This window comes from Onychomys torridus, chromosome 20, assembly GCF_903995425.1.
Source record: "Onychomys torridus chromosome 20, mOncTor1.1, whole genome shotgun sequence".
Taxonomy (NCBI): domain Eukaryota; kingdom Metazoa; phylum Chordata; class Mammalia; order Rodentia; family Cricetidae; genus Onychomys; species Onychomys torridus.
In genome coordinates this window covers 13065718-13084900 of record NC_050462.1, presented here as the reverse complement: position 1 = coordinate 13084900, position 19183 = coordinate 13065718, and positions in this window count along the sequence as shown.

Here is a 19183-nt window from a genome sequence, read left to right as displayed (position 1 = left end):
AAGGCATCTAACTACAGTGCCCTTTGGACAAGCCCTTGGCAGTCCCTTCCATCCCGTAGATATATATTCTTGTCAGGACACTCACTGTTTTCCTGCTACCTTGAATAAACGAATAAATCCCATCTTGGAAGTTGAGGTTCACTCTCAATTATTACAAGAGCCAGCTCAGGATACATGACATTTTCAACCTTTTGTCCAACTCCAAAACTTCTTTTCCCTACATGCCAAAGATGCCCTGTGGCTCGAAGTGAGGAGAAAGCCAAGCTTACTTTCTCAGTTCTTCTATCATTTCATCTTACTGTTTCTAGATGTTTCTGACACCTCTTGTTTGTGGAGCCCTGGCAGGAGGCTGATGAAGTAAGAGTGAATATCTCATGTGATTTCTGTTCCTGTAATTTGCCTGTGTCCTTGGAGTGGCAGGCCCCCAAATGTGGATTCCTTAGGCACCCTTGTACCTGGCTGACACCATACTCCCAGATACCAACCAATGGGAACCAAGAGTCAGAGAGCTGGGGGTGAAGAGATACTACTCGATTCTCTGAAGCATCCTTTGTTCAGTCACCCTGGGAAGTCTGATGTACCTAACTAATGTGCTGAAAAAAAAAGTGTTTTTTAAAGGGTCATTGTGAAGTGATGGTGGTCAGTTCCATAACACATTTAACTTCCTTCTTGTTACATTCAATTTTTTTTCACAGTTTTTTGCTTTCACATGCCTGCCCTCTCCAGAAATAATCAGCATTGATCTCTTCCTTTATGCTCTGTTGTCTAGGAAACCCAGCTTAAGACAACTTTTAAACTAAAACCATGTCTTGAGGTAAGAAATAGCCTGATGAAGATGGAAGTTAATAGTGTAAACTCCGGGAATTACATATTTGGAGGTCTCAAGGCAAATTGGAGTGTGCTCTTATTTCTTATCTTACTCTGGAGTGTTATAAGAGATTGCCTCAACTGTGTGGCTTATAAACAACAGACATTTATCTTTCACAGCTGAGAAGGCCCGGATGTCCAGGATCAAGATGCTGGGAAGTTCGGCACCTGCTGAAGGACTACACCTGTTTCATGGATGGTGACTTTGACCTCTGTCCTTACACACCTGGAAGGGATTGCCTTTCCCTTCAGTCTTTATTCCAGATGCGCTTTGTTGTTGTTGTTGTTTTGGTTTTTTGTTTGTTTTTTGAGACAGAGTTTCTCAGTGTAGCTTTGTGCCTGTCCTGGAACTCACTCTGTAGACCAGACTGGCCTCAAACTCACAGGGATCCACCTGCCTCTGCCTCCCAAGTGCTGGGATTAAAGGAGTGTCTGGCTAGATGCCAAGACATTGATTCTGATTACATGGGCTCTGTCATCATCACCTAATTAGTCTCCAAAGTCCCACTTCCTAGTCCCATCATCTTTGGGGGCAGAATTTCGATATGTGCAAATTGGAAGGGCCTAGGCAAATCCTGTCTCTTTTTGCACTGGACTTTCAAGAACTGCATGGGGTAAAGAATAGTTCTGCTCAGTTGGAATGATGGTGCATGGATTGTATTAAAAAAAAATAGGCAGATGGAGAATTCCATCTGCTCAGAAGTTATGGAATGGGCTGTGATAGGAGGCTGAAGGGAGATTTGCACTTAGATCACTCACTGTACTATGGAGGCTGAGCTGAAAGTGGACCAGGAAGATGGAGTCATCTTTGCAAATGCTCGCTAGGATTGTGACCTTCCTGCGGGTTTGTATTATAAAATACAAGTAGTCTCTCATACATTAGCGATGTCATTTTTAGTAAAGCACTCCAATCATACTGTTTTCTATTAACTCACGTATACTAATTCTTTCTGTAGTACTATGGACAGGGCTCAAGAAACAGAGTTGGAGGCTAATGCTGGGTTGCTAGGTAAAAACAGCAGAAAAGGGTTTGGGAGTAAGCTCTTCCACAGGACCCTAGTGAACCAGACTAAAAGTCAAGGTGAGTCAGGGATGGAAGTTCCGTGCTGACAAACTAAACCCACCTGGGTTATTTGACCTGTTAAGGAACCAAAACAAGGGGGTGAGGAGATCTGTTTTCCCCATATAAGCTGGTTTCAGTCAGCAGAGTTATGGAGTCCCTGTGTTTTAATATGGATATAAAAGACATGGTGGAATTTGAACCAATCACTTTTCTCCTCTTTGTCTCTGACTGTGCCTTGTAAGGGAAGTAACTTTGAAATGACCCATTAGCTTTTTGTTCTTTGGTTCTGCTTTTTCCTCCTTGCTGCTTTCTAGCTTTAAAACCCAGCTCCCCTCCTTCCCTCTGAAATTTTATTTTATTTTATTGACTGGTTCTAACCAAAACTTTAAAAAAAGAACTTCAAAATGTTGGAATTGTTATTTTTTGACAGGTGTTAATAAATAATTAAATAGAATTTGTTAGAAATATATCTAACTGTATGGAGTATTTAGTATAAAAAAAAGACCTAAATAATGAAAATAGACAAAATGAATTACTTGATATTCTTCCAGTTTTCAGTTTGGTGCTGGGTGGTGTCATGTCAAGGCTTCTTAAGCTACTTTACTCATTTCTACCCAAGACATTCATACAGGAACGTACATATGTATATGTAGTTGGCATGTAAAGTCAACATTCATTGATAATAAATCATATAAAGACTTACTTTAAAATACTTATTTGCTATAGATGTACCTATATATAATTGTACCATTTATTGAAGATGAAAGCATTTGCATACTAATGAGATGAATGTCCTTGTTTATTGTTACATAAAATTTTAAATTCTAGCTGAATGATAGAGTGTAGAGCATTGTCAACATTTTTCAGAGTTGGTTGAAGTTTTGATATATTAATCATGAATACTGAGACTGTCTCTTGCCATATAGATGTAGTACAGGATAGCAGAAACAATTTTAGGCCTGTTTCTGACATTGATGGAAATTCTGTCCTAATCCCAAACCAAAATTTATTTAACAGTTTTTGTTTTTTGTTTTTTTTTTTTTTTTTTAATGAAGCTCAAGTCAGCCTTCAAACAGCCATTTTAAAAACCATCCATTCTGGTTGGGGATTTAGCTCAGTGGTAGAGTGCTTGCCTAGCAAGCGCAAGGCCCTGGGTTGGATCCTCAGCTCCAAAAATAAAACACACATACACACACACACACACACACACACACACACACACACAAAAAAAAAAAAAAAAACCCAAAAAACAAAAAGAAACCCCCCCCCCAAAAAAAAACAAAAACAAAAACCCATCCATTCTAACACAGTACAATTAAAAAATATACTAATTTGAGACTTACATGCTGAGGGATGATGGGAAGAAAATACTGTCTGTGTTTTGTGTAATTAAACCACTATATTTCTGTCAGAGCAGAAATCTTTGTATGTGCAATAAAAACACAACAACTTAGAACATGCAATACTTTCAAACATGAGCCAAGGGGTTTCAGGCAGCACTGGTTGACACTACGTGGTGTGATAGCATGCACAGTGCAAAGTCTGTGCTGTGCGTTTGGGACCGAGGCTTCAGTGAGGTGGTCATGTGATGGCATGCGCTGTGCAAAGTCTGTGCTGTGCGTTCGGGACCCAGGCTCCAGTGAGGTTGTGCAGTGCAACATGGACAGGCACTGCCAGAAACACCTCAGGTTCTGCGAGTGTGATTTTGAATTAACTTTTGTTTATTGGCCCTCTAGAACCTTCCACTGCTGCCTGAAAATACTTGGGGCCCCCACACTCTGTGACTTGACTCCAGACGCGGTTGTGACCCACATTTTCAGAAGCTCAGGTCTAAGCCAAGGGTGTCTGAGTCAGAGTTCTCCAGAACAACAGAACGCATAGAATATAGGGGGGTAGTGGATGAGAATAAACTAGCTCAGCCCGCTGTGAAGCTTGCACTCTGCAGAGGCAGGGATGGCGCAGCTCTCTCTAGACACAGGCAGTCAGGAGGTAGAGTTCCTGCTTTTCAGGACCCGAGTTCGTTCTCGTTCTCTCTCTCTCTCTCTCTCTCTCTCTCTCTCTCTCTCTCTCTCTCTCTCTCTCTCTCTCTCTCTCTCTCTCTCTCTCTCTCTCCATGTATGTGTAAGTGTGTATGCACATTTGTGCGCATGTATGTGATCCCCTGCGGTTTATGTCATGAGTCTTCTCCAACTACTACTCACCTTATTCACAGACGCAGGCCTCTCCCTCCAACTCTGTGTGACTGGAAGGACAGCCAGCGTGCTCCTTGGCTCCTCTGTGTCAGCCTCTGGAGTGATGGAATTACAGGCAGGCTGTCATGCAGACCTGGTATTTCCTTGGGTCCTCGCGCTAGCAGGCTAGCAGCAAGTGCTCTTTAAATCACCAAGGAGCCATCGCATCACCTCCTTAGTTTTTTTCTCTTGAGGCTGTCAGCTGATGGCACAAGGTAATCGGCATTATTCAGAAGGTCCTTCCTGATAGGAATGTTAATCTTTTTTATAAAGCACTTCCACGGCAACATCCACAATGGTGTGTGAACGATTGTCTTGGTACTGACATAAGGACGCACTGAGGAATAAAACGGGGTCAGAGGGAAGAACTAGAGGATGTTATAAAACAGCAAGAGTGTTCCAAACAGCATTTTTCAAATCTTAAGAGTGAGATCAGTGTAGATTGGTGAAACGGCTCAGCGGATAAGGAACGGCTGGCAAGCCTGACGACCCGAGTTCGATCCCTGGTGCCCACACACTGCATCAACCCCTATAAGCTGTTCTCCAATCTCTGTACATACACTGTGGCACACAGACGTGGACACATACACACACACACACACACACACACAGAGTACATGTAAAAATTAATAAAATATAAAAATAATGGTGACATTTTAAGTGGAATCATTTTTGAAATATTTTCCTTGTCTTCTATTTATTCTTCAAGAATCTAAGCATGGAATTTTTATTACAGTTAAAATAGGAGGAAAACTTAAACCGATCAAACTGCGCATGTTCTCCACTCTGTCTGACTTTTCTCACGAGACCATGAAGGTTTACAACAGTGGTTCTCAACCTTCCTAATGCTGCAACCCCTTACTGCAGTTCCTCTTGTTGGGGCGACTACCAACCATAAGATGTTTTCATTGCCATTTCATCGCTGTAATTTGCTGTTGTTATGAATCGCAGATGGTCTTAGGTGACCTCTATGAAAGGTCCACTCGACCCCACAGGGGTCGCGACCCACATGTTGAGAACTACTGGTTTACAGCATGGAGGTCAGAGCTTCATTACACCCCCAGTGCAGACCTAAGTTTACTGTTGTGGTTTGGGTGTCTCCCAGATCTCATGTGTTGACAATGAATTCTCCAAAGTCATGCTTTAATAGTATTTGAAGATAAAGACTTTGGGAGGTAATTGGAGGTAATCATGGGTGCTCGGCCTTCAAGAGTAGTTTGATTATTAGTGGGATATCCCAGGATTGTTGTTTTATATTTTTAATAATGATGAACTCTCTCTGGCTCACTTGCTCTGTCCTACCATGAGATGTTTCTGCTATGTCATGATGCATCTAGAATCCCAGATGCTCTGCAAGACACCCGAACTATAGACTTCCAAGCCTCTGGAACCATGAAGCTAATTATTACTCTACTATCTAAAAATTATTCAATATCTACTATTCAGTGCTGTGGGATGTTCTGTTTGTTATGTGTGTTGCTCTGATTGGGTAATAAATAAAACACTAATTGGTCAGTAACCAGGCAGGAAGTATAGGCAGGACAAAGAGAAGAGAATTGGGGGAAGTGGAACGCTGAGGCAGAGAGACCTGCCAGCCGCCACCATGACAAGCGAGATGTAAGGTGCCAGTAAGCCACGAGCCACGTGGCAACTTATGGACTAATAGAAATGGGTTCATTTAAGGTAGAAGAAGTAGATAACCAGAAGCCTGCCACGGCCATGCAGTTTATAAGTAATATAAGCGTCTGAGAGATTATTTTATACATGAGTTGTGGAACTGCGGGAGCTTGGAGGGACCTGGAGAGAAGCTCTCCAGCTACAGTTCAATCTTTAACAACAACCAACCAACAAAAAAGGCCAAGAGAGTAAGACACCTCCTTTCTTACTCTACAACATTTTAATCATAACATTTTAAAGACTATCTCCAAGTAACAGAGATCTTGTTCTTTCTGGGACATACTGGGTAATACCAAGAAGTAGCCTGGTTTGGTTGGCCAAACATTATATTTAGCCCTTATTGTGATTATGAGGTACAAATTGCCTATAGATCCTGGCCATTGGGTAATCATGCACATAATTATGTTTACAATGTAGAGGATCATGATTTATCATCGTCCTACTTGGAGCCATCTGTTGCTAGTTTCTTTAGTTGAATCATTTATTCATGCACTAGCTCACTCATTTATTCAATACATGTTTTTTAAGTACCTTCTATGTGCCAGCTCTGATAAAGTGCATGCTGAAAAAGACATCAGTCCTGCCAACTGAAGGGTCTGAACTATTCCCATTTTACAACTGGGCCTGAGTTTCAGTTTCCTAAAAGGACGAGGGAGATAGCAAGTGCCCGGCTTGAGCCAGCCCCGACAGTACCTCAAGGCAGTGACCAAAAGGGACAGCTCCTGTCATCTCCCTAAAACATACCCTGCTTTGCCCAAGTATGCCCCCAAATGGTAAAACTATAACCACAGCCAATTAAAATTGTACTCATGTAACTACAGTCTGCCTAACCAATTGTGTTTGAAGTGACCTAACTGTTCTTACAATTTCCCCAGCTGAACTTAAAAGGGGCCTGCATGTTCCTTTCAGGGTCGCCATTTTGTACAAATGGTAGGACCCCCACCCCCATATGCTGGAATAAACGCTCTTTGCTTTTACATACTATTTGGGTCTGGGGTCTTCTTCAGCAATTCTCGAAGCCTTTCACCAATAAGAGTTTGAATTAAAGAAATAGAACTCATTGTATAATAGGAAACAGCCTTAAAAAAGAAAAAAACAACTCCTTTGATTTGTGCATTTACCTGTGCATAAATGCTTTTGTGAACGAACATGTGTGTTTATTTAAGTTGGGAGGGGATGTTTCCATTTTTATTGTTTTCTAATGCATTGAAGCATAATACACATACTATACGAATTCCCAGCATACATCCCACTGAGGTTACTAAAATTGGATCTACTTACTCAACAGCATTCACATAAAGAAACAGCAGCATTCTTACAAGCACCCAAAAAGTCCTTTGTGGCCTAAAATTGGGCGGGGCAGAGGAGTAACTCTATCAAGCAACTTGCTTTGTCTATTTGAATAATCTGCTAATGTAGACCTTTGGACCATCACAGCCAGCCTTAAAAAGTGTTTTAGCTGAGTTCCCTCCCCCTCCCCTCCAGACGAAATCCTTGATGAAAGCTCAGGTGAGAACCAGGCAAAAACTTCCAGCTGTCAAAATAACACCTCGGAGAGCGTTTCTCTCCCTTCACAAAAGATGTGCCTAGATTCATAGAAATTAGAAGAAAAAAACACAAAACAAAACAATCCTTTTGGTCATCAGGTGAAGGATAATGTCTTTAGAGTTTGTGAGGTTTTCCTCAAGTTTAAAATGAGTTGTTTTTATTCAAAACCAAGCCATGCACATAAACCATGCCTAATGCGCCCTTTATTACAGAAGTGTGTGTGGGGGGGAAGCATGCATGAAACCAAAGAAATACTATAACTTCATAAGATGGCATCAAAGCTTTGGGATGTTATTTGATAAGCGGCATAAAACATCTTTAGTTTGTTTTCAGGAACACCAAATCAGATTGCTTTCTGACCCTGGGGTGAACCTCTCCAGTACAGGCAGACACAGCATTCTCCATCAAGGTGTAGGAGTGCAGAGCTACTGTGAGCAACCTCCTTGAGAGTTAATATCAATCAATAGCTACAAGAAATGCAAAGAAGTCACTTTTCGGGTGGACTCTTCCTTTAGTCTTCTGAAGAGCTTCATCTCTGTTCAAATCCAACAAACAAGAGTGAGAGTGAGTAGTCTGCAGTAGGCAAAATCTCAGGTCGGGACCTGTCAGGTCGTACATTCGATGCTATTCTTCCATGGGATTTGAAAGGCTGGAAGAAGCTCCTATCGTCATGGTTTCTGCCCCACAAATTCAGTATATTCTATTGTTTCATAACGTTGTCCAAGAACCTTGAAATCTATGTTCACCCAAGAGAAACGAGAAACTTCTTTTGGAAAAAAAAAAAAAAAAGAAAACCCTCAACCATTTTTGGTTTTGGTTTTGTTTTGTTTTCAGCGACCATGACAGCTGCTACAAACTCTTGGGGCACGGGACGTGTCTAATGAATTTAACGATCGAATAAATGGCTGTGTGGAAGTCTATACTAAACGTGGTGAGGGGCTTGTTCAAGGCAGGATGGATGTGACTAGGTGTGTTTTGTAGGGAGGTCTGTCTGGCAGTAGCAAGGAACACATGGTAGAAAAGGACAGACCTAAGGGCCAGATGATTCATACATTATCACTTCCATGGAGGGAGATGTGATGAGGCAAAAGTGGTACCTGGGATGAAGGAAACAGCACAACAAAGCAAACCTGTATGCTCTAGTGATGGCTGGGAGGTGGGAGGAAAGGCAACAAAAGAGGTTGGTCCTTTCAGAGTCTGATGAGCCAGCTGGCTGAGGTACAGAATACCAAAAGAGGCAGTAGAAAGAACACACTTGGTGTCAGGAATGGTGATCCCTGTCACCTGTACGGGCTTGAGCTGCTGTGGGCTTTCTGGTTTAGAAAGTAAAGCCACAGGTTCGGTTTCCTCACAAGAAGATGGTTAGCATGAACACCAGGAAGGCTGAAGACAGAAGCTCCGGGAAGCACTATGTAGAAATGGAGGAAATGTTAATCCAATGAACAGAATTGCCCCTCCCGGCCCCAGTGGCTCTTGGTATTTATTCTAGACTATCTAAACACCAAGCTCACTAATATCAGGGTGCAAGCACTCTGGCTCGAAGAAGAAGTCATAAAATCAAGCTTTAGCTTGTTCGATAGGGTGAACTAAAGGAGCGATAGACTTTGAGCTCTTCATATACAGAATAGCTAGCGCATCCTTAACACCTAAGCACCTGGCTTAGGTGATATAGCAAGCAACGTGTAAGGTTAGCTTTCTTTTTCTTTATGGCAATGTAACTGTTACTTTGGTATGAGGTAGAATTGTGAAGAAAATAGGTTAACACACAAACAGGAGGATGTTTTCAGGGTATCAGCTTTGGGAGGCTTGCATTTATTCTAGCAGAGATGTTATGACATAAGACATTTTTTTTTCTTCTGAATTTGCCTCTGGGCTTGAGAGGCTAAACTTCCACTCATTTTAATTTTCTTTTTGAGTTTTGAAAACAATACAAGCTTTCATTTGGTGAAAAACGATGAATGATTTTTCGCATTAACAATGATTCACTCATTATATTTTTTAATTTGAGTAACAAGTGTTGAAATGACAACATTTAGGCATAATGGGTTAAATGTCTATTTGAATCACATTTCTTCTATATCTTTTATTTTTTCACATGTAGTTGCTGGGATCTTTAAAACCACACTTGCTGTTAACAGCACATTAATAATGACAGTGTAAGCCATACAGTTCTTGCATATATGAAAATTTCTTATGTGCAAAGGACATCTGGATAAAATGTTGAGCATGCACCAGTAGAGGTCTTGCAAAATAAAAATTGTCCACAGAGAAGAATATTGTATGGACAGAAGGAATATGGCCAGAATGTACTAAAATACATTGTTTCCTTTTTCCATTTTCATGTGTATGTGTGCTATGTGTGTGTATACAGATTGCATGTCTGTGAGCACAAGTGTGTGGGTACATATGTATACAGATGCATATAGAGGCTCAAAGTGATGTCAGAAATTATCTTCAATTGCATAGAGTCATGGTTTCCCAGTCAAACTCAGAGATCAGTGATATGGCTAGTCTTATCCTAGAAATCCTATCTCTACCTTCTGGGGCTAGACCTACAGGCAGGCCACTGTGCCTACTTGGCTTTTACACAGATGCTGAGGATCTGAAATCTGATCCTCACACTTAAATGGCAAGTGTTTAACCACTCAGCAATCTCCCCAGCCAGAAAATGATTCACTACTGACTCTATCTTGATACAAGAGAAAACAGAATCTCAGTATAAGGGTCAACTAAAATAAACAGACTTTGTAGTACATAAAATTGAGCATGTCTATAATATTACTGAAGTATGCTCAAGAAATTATGCTGAGTTACTTTCTTAAAGCCAAGCAATTGTGCTCCGCTATCAGGGATAAGCAATGATTTCTTTTTAGTTTAACCATTTGGTATTAATTAAAAGTTTTATAACACACATTTATTACCTACTCAGGAAAAAAATGCTGATAGCTTTTCCTCAAAATGAAAAGTTTCAAAGTCAGTGATGACAACCCAATAATTCACACTTTTTTGATTAAATGAGGGTAGGGTACAGATATGTGTAAACACTAGTACCCTACACCCCATAGTTTCCTAGGGAATGTTCATGACTTTTGTCTCCCATTTTAGCCAGCATCCCAGACTGCATAATGGAATCTTTCCATATCTCAGGTATGTCTTAAGAGGCATTATCATGCTATGAGTCTAGCGATGTCAAATGTAAATAGGGCAATACATACTGATCCTATAGCATATCCTAGAGGTTATTTCCCTTGAATAAATCCCAGAAACTTTTTATTTTTATAACTCCTTTATCCAGATGGAAGGAAGCTCGCCTACTGTAAAGCTTCTGAGTCAATGTAATATCTTAGACTGTCTGTAAATTTTATTACAGTATAAAAGACAAAAGCAACCTCTTCTACTTCTTATATTCTTTGCACTAAACTCTTCACTCTCCCGTCAGCCTCTTGAGCAGTTGAAACACTCTTTAATTTCGATATCAGGAAGTCTCTGAGCCCCCCTAACCTCTTTGTTGGCTTCAATCACCTCTTCTTACTTTTATGAAGCTTGTTGATTGATTACTTCTTACCGGGTTGTCTGGCTTTCCAGCCCTTTGTCTAAATTTAAAACATCGGAGCCCTCCTTCAGAAAACATTCCAGTGTCAGTCAGTTGTGTGTGCTCATAAAATAGCTTTTGTTTTTTTGGAACAAAAGTTTCTTGATTCTGACTCATTTCCATTCCTGTTGCCTCTGTTTGAGTCCAGACCTTCTTTGTCTTGCCTGCAATATGTCGGTCAGCTCTTAACTAATCCCCACTGGTAGTTCATTTTCTACTTTATTGCAGGATTCTAAAAACAGATTTTAAAAACCAGATTCATGCACATGTACATGCATTCATCTATTCTTCAATCATTCACTAAGTATCTCCTTTGTTTCGGGCATCATGCTAGGAAATGGGAACACACACCCTAATTTTTAATAGTCAAGCACATTCCTTGAGTCTCAAGTTTAGAGAAGAAGGCAGGTAAGGAGTCCTGTATCCATAGCCCATGGCCATGGACACAGGAGGTTCTGATAGCACCCAAGAGGGAAGGCAAGTTTCAGGATTCCTTGCTGTAAGAGCTAGCTGGAAAGAGCCAAGTGAAGAGTCACGAGACCATGCTGTATAGGAACGAACAGAAAAGGCAGTGGTTGCACAGTGCGATGGTGTATCTGGTCTCTAAGGCTGGCCAGTAGCCACAGATGTGGGAAAGTCAGCATGAGGCAGTGGAGGTGTTCCTAAGTGTCCATGCAAAGGAGTTTAGCGCAGTTTTTAAGAGGAACAGACATGTGGTCCATTTGCATTTTTGTGAAGATGATTATTAGGACTTCTGGAGGATAGTAGAAGGGTAAAAGCCTGGCGTCTAGGAAGAAAACTAGGAAGGTATTATTTCAACCATCCAGCTAAGAGTGGTGGATAATCCAAATCAATATAGTCCTGGTAGCAATGGGGAGAAATGGACAGTGGGGAGATAGTTAGCAAAGAATTTGATTGGGTCTGAAGATCAAATTGTCCTTTTGGAAGTTTGTGGGAGAGGAAAATTTAGATATTGATATGCACATACTTGATTCGAGCCAATGGGATGTTATGAGGAACAATGGAAAGGAGACTGTTTGGGCAGAGAGAGTATGGTAGCACTTGAGTATATGAGTTGGCTATCATCTGAGGGATTTTCATTGAAGCATTTATTCATTCAACAAATAGGTATTGTGTGTACATTGTATGATCGGCAGTACTATAAGTACTTGGGGTACAGTGAAAATCAACCAGGACAAAGTATCTGTTCCCACGGCACTTTTAAACAAGTAAATGAGTGTGGAAGATCAATCAGGTATATACTTTGAAGACAAAGCAGGTAGAACAAGAAGACACAGTGTGGGCAATGTTTATGTAAGGCTGTCTGGCAAGAGTGTCTTTGAAGAAATCATATGTGAGCATGCATCTGAATGAAGTCCCCTAGGGAGCTAGAGGCAAGAGTTCAAGGAATAGCATACAAGGAAGAACCGAGAGGGGCAACCAGCTCCCTAAAATGGGTTGGAGAAGCTGTAGAGAAGAGGAGAAAAGTGTTTGTGTAATAGGACCTCTAGTAGTACCTCTAATAAAACCCTTTCAATACCCTTCACTAACCATTTTCCACAGTTTTGTTGCCCGTGATCGACTATGGCTTGAAAATGTTAAATGGAACATTCCAGAAATAAGCAATCTATACATTTAAAGTTGTGTATCATTCTGAGTAGCATGACAGAACCTTGTTTTGTTCTGCTTCGTCTCACCCTAGGGGTAAATCATCCCCTTTTCAAGAGTATACACTATACTCATTGTGTGTGCTACCCCACTTGGTAGACACTTGGTGGACATAAATTGGTTACTAGATGCACTGTTGCCACATCTCAGTATTTGTACTTAAACAACCTTTATGTTATCAAAAATGTTCTGAGAACACAAGGGACATGACGCTGACAGTTCACATATGCAGAAGAGAAGCCATACACAAAGTTCTTCCTTTCTTGAGAGGAAGGATAAGCACAGTATAATGAGGTATTTGTGGAGATAGAAGGTAAGCTCGTGTATCATTCTTATGGCTGTTGTAATTGTTCTATTTTATTATCACCAACATGGAGCTCTTATGGGGCCTAATTATAAACCTCAATTATAGGCATGTGTGTGTAGGAGGAAAAAAATGTATGATGCTTGATACTAACTGCAGTCATCCATTCACAGGGGTCTTGTATTGTACCCTTGCAGATAAGGGGGAGCTGCTGTACATCTTGAGTGCTCACCACCTTGCTTCCCCTTGAAGCTCCCCTTAACTTCAGGGGCAATGCTAATCTCTTCCTCCACTGTCTGGTGTGTTTTCTGTTGAATGTCACAGAAGTTTACATCACTTAAATGTGAGCTGAACATCTCCAAGTTAAGAATGTTATTCATCCTGGTGAGTGCCTTTTCCCTTCTGCCTCTTGGGCAATCAAGGGACTGGGTGCTTTCTAGCCTCACCCTTGGAAGAATGATTAGGCCCTTGGCTAATCCCCCAGGTAATTGTGGTACCCGCTATGTTTGCTAGGAACTTGAGAGTGTCTGTAAATTTGTGTTGACAAAACAATGACAGTGTGGCACAGCAAAAATCCAGTTTCCTTCCGGGAAGTAGATGGTGATAAATACGCATGAGGAACTGATTTTTTATAAGACAGAATTACACATTGTGAAGCCCCGTTGTTAGATGCATTTCCTTTTAATGCCCTTTAGTGTTTCAGTTCCAGATAACTCCCCCCCTTTTTTTTTCTTTCAATTTTAGGCTTTGCTCATTGACTTTCCACCATAGAAGATTAGGAATCAATTTTCTGAGTATCCTCTTCTATCCCAAATACACACACACACACACACACACACACACACACACACACACACACATACACACACACACACTTCCTATCCCAGTATCAGACCAACGTCAGTGACTTATTTGGTTAAATTTTGGTTAAATTCACATTTCATATGCACATTTTAATACTACATAGATACTATTCATAGTAGAATATTTGGTATGCTATATTTTCCAGCAGTGATCTCCCTCCACCCCCACCTCCCACTACACTTGTTTGCACAATCTTTCCAGTCAGTATCCTTTAGTTTTTGGTAAGTTGTTTTGTTTTCTAGTTTGCTACAGCTCTGTCAAGAATTAAGGTCAGGAGGCCTGGCTTTTTCATGGGAACTGAGGACCAAGCTCAGGTCTTCATGCTCGAACACCCAGAACTTTACTGGCTGAAGTATCTGAAGTACTTTGCAGCCTCTGTGTGGACTTCCATGAACTTGGAACCAATTGAGTTTTTCCTCCCTTCTTTCCTAGCCTTCTGAGTACTTTTAATTGTGCAGGGATATTGCCCATTTCAAATGCTTTTGCTACATGTAGTTACGCAATTGTAAGCATTCTCTAATTTTTAAATGCAATTAATTATGTGGATTTTTTTCCTTTTTTTAAAAATTGAAAATAGATTCTTCTCTCATACAATAGGTCTGGACCTCAGTCCCCCCCCCCCCCCCCCCCCCACATTCTTCCCAGCTCCTCCCTACTTCCTTTCTTCCCCAGATCCATCCCCCCTCCGTTTCCTCTTCAAGATGACAGCAAAACATGACAGAACAAGATACAATAAGACAAAGCAAAAGCCCTCATATAGGGGCTGGACAAGGGAATCTTGTCTAGGAGGAAGAGTCCCAAGAGCAGACAGGTCAGAGACATACCTGTTCCCACTGTTAGGAGTCCCACAAAACCACCAAGTTAACAACCACAACATGTATGTAGAAGACCTCGCACAGACCCATACAGGCCCTGTGCCTCCAGTGTCAGTCTCTGTGAACCCAGGTGAGCCCTGCTTAGGTGATGTCTTGGGCCATGTTCTCCAGATGTCCTTCATGCCCTCTGACTCCCTACAGTCTTTCCTTCCCTTCTTCTGCTGGGTTCCCCAGTCTCCAAGGGGAGAGAGACTTTGTAGCCCACAAGGCTTCCAGTGGTGGAACCAGGTTTCATTTGGTTGAGTTGTTGGCCAAGGAGGTCCTGTGGAGATCCCTAAACAACCCAGGCTGAGGTTGGACAGAAGGTGGCACTCTAAAAACTGACAGCAGGGCCCCACTGCCAAAGAGACTTCCAATTCTGACTCTCTCTAGCAAAACATCTGGCTGTGGGTCTGTGCACCCGCTCCCATCTGCTGGCGGAGACAGTCTCTCTGGTGATGACTGGACAAGGCACTGAGCTATGAGTACAGCAGGATATCATTAGGAATCATTTCATTGTTTTTGTTTGTTTGCTTGCTTTGTTTTTTTCTTTGCCTGTCACATTTGGTTCTACCCTAGGTCTCTGGGATATCTATCCACTCTCTGGTTCCTGGCCATCCAGGCAGTGTCATGCATGGGCTCCCTCTCATTGTATGGGCCTCAAGTTAAATCAAACATCGGTTGGCCACTCCCACAAGTTCAGTGCCACCATTACCCCAGCACATCTTGCAGGCAGGACAGATTGTAGCTCGAGGGTTTTGTGGCTGGGTTGGTTTCCAGGCTTCTCTTTCTGTAGCCTGCAGAGTATTTTCTTGCACCAAAGAGACTAGATCACAGGAGTGAAGTCTTCCATGCAGACACCAACACGACCTCTCTACATTCAGTGAGCTGTGTGGATGTTGGCCTTGGCAGTGGGGCCCTGCGGTCAGTTTTTAGAGCGCCACCTTCTGTCCTAGCATCAGTCTTAGGGATCTTCACAGGACCTCCTTGGCCAACAACTCAACCAAATGAAACCCAGTCCCACCACTGGAAGCCTTGTGGGCTACAAAAGACAGCCAGTTCAGACTCTGTATCTTCTCTATTACTAGGGGTGCTCACTAGGATCAACCTCATAGATTCCAGGAAGTTTCCACAACACTAGGTTTCCACATCACCTCTCAAGTTTCCCCCAATTCTCCCTCCATTTCCCCACCCCCTGATCTCTCCCACTCCTGTCCCCACCCATCCCTAGTCTACTTGCAAAATCTATTCTATTTTCCCATCCTGTGGAGGTCCATGCATTCCCCCAGAATCCTCCTCTTTACCTAAACCCTCTGGGTCTGTGGATTGTAGCTTGATTATCATTTACTTAAAAGCTAATATCCACTTATAAGTGATTTGTCTTGGGTCTGGGTTACCTCACTCAGGATGATCTTTTTCTAGTTGCATCCATTTGCCTGCAAATTTGATGATGTCACTTTAAACAGCTGATTAACACTCCATTGTGTAAATGTACCACATTTTCTTTATCCATTCTTCAGTTGAAGAACATCTAAGCTGTTTTCAGTTTCTGACTATTATGAATAAAGCCACAATGAACATAATTGAGCAAGTGTCCTTGTGGTATGATGGAGCATCCTTTGAGTATATGCCCAAGAGTGGTGTAGTTGAGTCCTGATGTAGATCAATTCTCAGTTTTCTGAGGAACTGCCATAGTGATTTCCATAGTGGCTGTACAAGTTTGCACTACCACCAACAACGAAGGAGTGTTCCCCTTGCTCCACATCTTCACCAGCATGAGCTGTCACTTATGCTATTGATCTTAGCCATTCTGATGGAATCTCAAAGTAGGTTTGATTTGTATTTCCCCAATGGCTAAGGATGTTGAAAATTTCTTTAAGTTTTTCTCAGCCATCTGAGATTCTTCTATTGAAAATTCTCTGTTTAGATATATACCCCATTTTTAATTGGATTATTTGGTTTTTTAATATCTAGTTTCTTACACACTTTATATATTTTGGATACTAGCCCTGTATGGAATGTAGAGTTGGTAAAATGTTTTTCCCATTCTGTAGGCTGCCTCTTTGTCTTATTGATGGTGTCCTTTGCCTTATAGTAGCTTTTCAGTTTCATGAGGTCCCATTTATTAATTGTTGATCTTAGTGCCTGTGCTATCAGTGTTCTGTTCAGAAAGTTGTCTCCTGTGCCAATGAGTTCAAGGCTGCTCCACACATTCTTTTCTATCAGTTTCAGTGTACCTGGTTTTGTGTTGAGGTCTTTGATCCACTTGGACTTGAGTTTTGTGCAGGGTGATACATCCAATTTGACCAATACCATTTGTTGAAGATGCTATCTTTTTTTCCAGTGTGTATTTCTGGCTTCTTTATCAAAAATCAGGTGTCCATAGACATGTGAATTTATGTCTGGTCTTCAGTTAGATTCCATTGATTAACATGTCATGTTTTTATGCCAATACCATGTGGCTCTTCATTACTGTAGCTCTGTAGTACAACTTGAAGCATATCTAGCAGTTCTTTTACTATTTAGGAGTGTTTTAGTTATCCTGTTTTTTTTTTTTTTGTTGTTGTTGTTGTCTTTCCATATGAAGTTGAGGATTGTCTTTTCAAGGTCTGTAAAGAATTGTGTTGGAATTTTGATGGGGATTGTGTTGAATCTGTAGATTGCTTTTGGTAGCATGGCCATTTTACTTTAATCCTACTGATCCATGATCATGGGGAATCATTACATCTTCTGATATCTTCTTCAATTTCTTTCTTCAAAGATTTGAAGTTTTTATCGTACAAGTCTTGGTTAGAGTTACCCCAAGATATTTTATATTTTTGAGGATATTGTGAAGACTGTTGTTTCCCTGATTTCTTTCTTAAGTCTATTTGTCATTTGTGTATAGGAAGACTACTATTTTAGACTACTTTTTTTTTTAGTTGATCTTATATATTGCCACTTTGCTGAAAGTGTTTATCAGTTAGAGTAGTTCCCTAGTGGAATTTTTAGGGTTGCTTATGTATACTATCATGTCATCTTCAAATAGCAGTTCTTTGACTTCTTCCTTACTAATTTGTATCCCCTTGATCTCCTTCAGTTGTCTTATTGCTCTAGCTAGAACTTTAAGCACTATATTGAATAGATATGGAGAGAGTGGACAGCCTTATATTGTTCCTGATTTCAGTGGAATTGCTTGAATTTATCTCTATTTAATTTGATGTTGGCTATTGGCTTGCCATAAATTGCCTTTATCATGTTTAGGTATCTCCCTTGTATCCCTAATCACTTCAGGACTTTTATCACGAAGGGGTGTTGGCTTTTGTCAAAGCCTTTTAGGTATCTAATGAGATGATTATGTTCCTTTCAGTTTACTATATGGTGGGTTACATTTATTGATTTTCATATGTTGAACCATCCCTGTCTCTTGTGTTTTGTTGATGAAGCTTGCCTCTGGAGTTCCTGTTTGCATTCTTAAATTCTTAAATAAAATTCTTTTATTTTTACAAATATGTAGTTGAAGAGGATGCTAATCTTGTGATAGTTGGGGCAAGGGGGTAAAGTCCTCTGTGCATGTAGATAGTTGACTACATCCCAATCGCTACATCATTAGCGATTTCTCCCTGCCTGATAGGAGAGAATTTCGCTCAAATTTTCAACTACGATCATGGAATATGCTTGCTCCTGTGATGGCTACTCTTGGTTGTCCACTTGACTACATCTGGAAAGAACTAAAACCCCAAGCCGCTGGGTGCACCTATGAGGCACTTTCACTGAACTGGATCATTTGAACTAGTAAGACTCATCTTCAATCCAGATCATGAGGTCACAAGACCCACCTTAAATTCGGGTCATTAGATCTCAGAGGACACACCCTAAGTATGGGGTACACCTTCTCCTGGGGCCCATGCAAGGAGCAAGGGAGAGAGAGGCTCACCCTTACTCTATGGCGAGTTCATTCCTTCGCTGGGATTACTCACTTCTTCTTCAGGACTCTGACATATACTCAAGACCAGAGGAGACGTCCAGTCCCGTGAACTAAAGAGCTACTGGATTCTAGGACTTTCTGTTGTTGGACTAGCTGGACCACAGGCAGCAAGCCACTCTAATAAAGCACATATTCATGCTATCAGTTTCGTTCCTCTAGAGAATCATATTTACTCCTGTTTTCTTTTCAGATAACGTCTTGCAGTGTAGCTCAGGCTGGCCTTGAACTCATGGCAATTCTTCTGCCTCTGTCTCTTGGGTGTTGGGGTTACTAGTGAGAGCTACTGTGCTCAGCTTATTTACTTTTATTGCTATGGAATCTCTCACTTTTAATAGAGGGGTAGTTTTGATGTCAACATTTCCCCCCACCATATAAAACAGTATTAAGTATTCTTGGTGGTTTCACTGTCTGAAACTTGTCTTTTCTGTTTGAAGCATCCTTCTCTTCATTGGCTCCAGTTCTTCCTTACTCTATTTTCTCAGATCTCAACGTTTTAGGCCAAATCCCCAGCAAACATCAGATAATAAAACCCAAAGCTGCCGGTTACA